Below are 4,498 nucleotides of genomic sequence, written 5' to 3'. Positions count from 1 at the left end.
AGCGGATAATTTATACGCTTTTTGGCATTGTTTTTAGATAGTTTTTAGTGAGTTTGAACTACTTTTAGGGATGTTTTCATTCGTTTTTATGTTAAATTCACATTTCTGGACTTTACTATGAGTTTGTGTGTTTTTCTGTGATTTCAGGTAAATTCTGGCTGAAATTGAGGGACTTGAGCAAAACTCTGAAGAAGGCTGACAAAAGGACTGCTGATGCTGTTGGAATCTGACCTCCCTGCACTCGAAATGGATTTTCTGGAGCTACAGAACTCCAATTGGCGTGCTCTCAACGGCGTTGGAAAGTAAACATCCAGGGCTTTCCAGAAATATATAATAGTCCATACTTTATTCGAAGATTGATGACGTAACTTGGCGTTGAACGCCAAGTTCATGCTGCTGTCTGGAGTTAAACGCCAGAAAAACGTCACGATCCGGAGTTGAACGCCCAAAACACGTCATAACTCGGAGTTCAACTCCAAGAGAAGCCTCAGCTCGTGGATTAATCAAGCTCAGCCCAAACATACACCAAGTGGGCCCCGGAAGTGGATTTATGCATCAATTACTTACTCATGTAAACCCTAGGAGCTAGTTTATTATAAATAGAACATTTATCTATTGTATTAGGAGTCTTTGATCATTCGGTCTTGTGACCACATGGGAGCTGGCCATTCGGCCATGCCTGAACCTTTTACTTATGTATTTTCAACGGTGGAGTTTCTGCACACCATAGATTAAGGGTGTGGAGCTCTGCTGTACCTCAAGTATTAATGCAATTCTATTTTCTTTTATTCAAATCTCTCTTATTCTTATTCCAAGATATTCATTCGTACCCAAGAACATGATGAATGTGATGAATAAGTAACCCTCATTATCATTCTCACTTATGAACGCACGTGATTGACAACCACTTCCGTTCTACATGCAACAGAGCTTGAATGTGTATCTCTTAGATTCCCCAACAGAATCTTCGTGGTATAAGCTAGATAGATGGCGGCATTTATGAGGATCCGGAAAGTCTCACCTTGTCTGTGGTATTCCGAGTAGGATCCTGGGAATCCGGAAAGTCTCACCTTGTCTGTGGTATTCCGAGTAGGATTCCGGTAATGAATGACTGTGACGTGCTTCAAACTTGCAAGTGCTGGGCGTTAGTGACAGACGCAAAAGAATCAAGGGGTTCTATTCCAGTAGGCGCAGGAACCAACCAGTGATTAGCCGTGCTGTGATAGAGCGCGTGAGCGTAGTTTTCACTGCGAGGATGGGATGTAGCCATCAACCATGGGTGATTCCTCCAGACGATTAGCCATGCGAGTGACAGCCGTATAGGATCATTTTCCCGAGAGGATTGAAAGTAGCCACCGCTGATGGTGAACCCCTATACACAGCTTGCCATGGAACGGAATAAGAAGGATTGAGTTGAAGCAGTGGGAGAGCAGGCGTCCTTGAGCCATACAGTATCTCCATTCGCTTATCTGAAATTCCCACCAATGAATCTGCATGAGTATTCTATCCCTTTTATTATTTATTTTCTTATTTCTATTTTCGAAAACCCATAAACCAATTTAATCTGCCTAACTGAGATTTACAAGGTGACCATAGCTTGCTTCATACCAACAATCTCTGTGGGATCGACCCTTACTCACGTAAGGTTTATTACTTGGACGACCCAGTACACTTGCTGGTTAGTTGAACGGAGTCGTGTCCACTCGTGCCAATTTCAAATTCCATAAAAGTACAACTTAAAGAATAGTGATCACAATTTCGTCCACCAAGTTTTTGGCGCCGTTGCCGGGGATTGTTCGAGTATGGACAACTGACGGTTCATCTTGTTGCTCAGATTGGGTAATTTTCTTTTCAAAAATTTTTCTTTTCTTTTTCGTTTTTCCAAAAATGTTTTTTTTCGAAAAAATTAAATAAAAATACAAAAAAAAATTAGAAAATCATAAAAATCAAAAATATTTTGTGTTCTTGTTTGAGTCTTGAGTCAATTTTTAAGTTTGGTGTTAATTGCATGCTTTTAAAATTTTTCTTGCATTTTTTTCGAAAAACTCATGCATTCATAGTGTTCTTCATGATCTTCAAGTTGTTCTTGACAAGTCTTCTTGTTTGATCTTGATGATTTCTTGTTTTGTGTCTTTTGTTATTTTTCATGTGCATTTTTGCATTCATATTTTCCAAGCATTAAAAATTTCTAAGTTTGGTGTCTTGCATGTTTTCTTTGCATAAAAAAATTTTTCAAAATTATGTTCTTGATGTTCATCATGATCTTCAAAGTGTTCTTGGTGTTCATCTTGACATTCATAGCATTCTTGCATGCATTCATTGTTTTGATCTAAAAATTTCATGCATTGAGTATTTTTGTTGTTTTTCTCTCTCATAATTAAAAATTCAAAAATAAAAAAAATATCTTTTCCTTATTTTCCTCCAAATTTTCGAAATTTTGGGTTGACTTAGTCAAAAATTTTTCAAAATTAGTTGTTTCTTACAAGTCAAGTCAAAATTTCAATTTTAAAAATCTTATCTTTTCAAAATCTTTTTCAAAAATCATATCTTTTTCATTTTTTTTATAATTTTTGAAAATTTCAAAATTATTTTTTTCAAAATATTTTCAAAATCTTTTTCTTATCTTTATATCATATTTTCGAAAATTAGCTAAACAATTAATGTGATTGGTTCAAAAATTTGAAGTTTGTTACTTTCTTGTTAAGAAAGGTTCAATCTTTAAGTTCTAGAATCTTATCTTGTAGTTTCTTGTCAGTGAAATTATTTTTAAAATTAAATCTTTTTCAAAATATCTTTTTCAAATATATCTTTTTATCTTTTATCTTATCTTTTTCAAAAATTTTATCTTTTTCAAAATTTGATTTCAAAATATCTTATCTAACTTCTTATCTTCTTATCTTTTTCAAAATTTGATTTCAAATCTTTTTCAATCAACTAACCAACTTTTTGTTTATTTCTTATCTTTTTCAAAACCAACTAACTACTTTTCCCTCTTTAATTTTCGAAAATATCTCATCTCTTTTTCAAAAATTCTTTTTGTTTTAAATTTTAATTTTAATCTTATCTTATCTCTAATTTTCGAAAATTACTAACTCCTTTTTCAAAAATTATTTTCGAAATTTCTCTTCTCTTCTCTTATTCTATTTAATTAATTAATTACTAACACTTCTCTTCACCTCTCTTCATCTAAGAATCCGAACTTCTTATATCCCTTGTATTTGGATTCTTCTACCCCTTTCTTCTTCTACTAACATAAAGGAATCTCTATACTGTGACATAGAGGATTCCTCTTTCTTTTCTTATTTTCTTCTCTTTCATATGAGCAGGAACAGGGAAAAAGGCACTCTTGTTGAAATTGATCCAGAACCTGAAAGGACTCTGAAGAGAAAATTAAAAGAAGCTAAATTACAACAATCCAGAAACAACCTTTCAGAAATTTTCGAACAAGAGAAGGAGATGGCAGCCGAAAATAATAATAATAATGCAAGGAGAATGCTTGGTGACTTCACAAAGCCAACGTCCAAGTTTGATGGAAGAAGCATCTCCATTCCTGCCATTGGAGCCAATAACTTTGAGCTTAAGCCTCAACTAGTTGCATTAATGCAACAAAACTGCAAGTTTTATGGACTTCCATCTGAAGATCCTTATCAGTTCTTAACTGAGTTCTTGCAGATCTGTGAGACTGTAAAGACGAATGGAGTTGATCCTGAAGTCTACAGACTCATGCTTTTCCCTTTTGCTGTAAGAGACAGAGCTAGAATATGGTTGGATTCACAACCTAAGGATAGCCTGGACTCCTGGGATAAGCTGGTCACTGCCTTCTTGGATAAATTCTTTCCTCCTCAAAAGCTGAGCAAGCTGAGAGTGGATGTTCAAACCTTCAAACAAAAAGATGGTGAATCCCTCTATGAAGCTTGGGAAAGATACAAGCAGTTGACCAAAAGATGTCCATCTGACATGTTTTCAGAATGGACCTTATTAGATATATTCTATTATGGTCTCTCTGAATTTTCAAAAATGTCACTGGACCATTCTGCAGGTGGATCTATTCACCTAAAGAAAACGCCTGAAGAGGCTCAAGAACTCATTGACATGGTTGCAAACAACCAGTTCATGTATACCTCTGAGAGGAATTCCGTGAATAATGGGATACCTCAGAAGAAAGGAGTTCTTGAAATTGATGCTCTGAATGCCATATTGGCTCAGAACAAAATGTTGACTCAACAAGTCAACATAATCTCTCAAAATCTGAATGGATTGCAACATGCATCCAACAGTACTAGAGAGGTAGCTTCTGAAGAAGCTTATGATCCTGAGAACCCTGCCATGGCAGAGGTTAATTACATGGGTGAACCTTATGGAAACACCTATAACCCATCATGGAGAAATCATCCAAATTTCTCCTGGAAGGATCAACAAAAGCCTCAACAGGGCTTTAACAATGGTGGACGCAATAGGCTGAGCAATAGTAAGCCATATCCATCATCTTCTCAGCAAC

At 35.6% G+C, this 4,498-nt stretch overlaps 1 non-coding gene across 1 annotated transcript; it reads right to left on the bottom strand.

Annotated features, from left to right (window-relative positions):
• Positions 1-3,855: 3,855 nt before the first annotated feature.
• Positions 3,856-3,959, bottom strand: LOC112719483 (small nucleolar RNA R71). Its single transcript, XR_003161784.1, has one exon. It is a non-coding gene; the product is annotated as a small nucleolar RNA R71 (small nucleolar RNA).
• Between the last annotated feature and the right edge of the window lie 539 nt (positions 3,960-4,498).

This window comes from Arachis hypogaea, chromosome 10 (genome assembly GCF_003086295.3).
Source record: "Arachis hypogaea cultivar Tifrunner chromosome 10, arahy.Tifrunner.gnm2.J5K5, whole genome shotgun sequence".
Taxonomy (NCBI): Eukaryota; Viridiplantae; Streptophyta; class Magnoliopsida; order Fabales; family Fabaceae; genus Arachis; species Arachis hypogaea.
The sequence above is the reverse complement of the archived record's forward strand: the minus strand, read 5'-3'. Positions and strand labels throughout refer to the sequence as shown.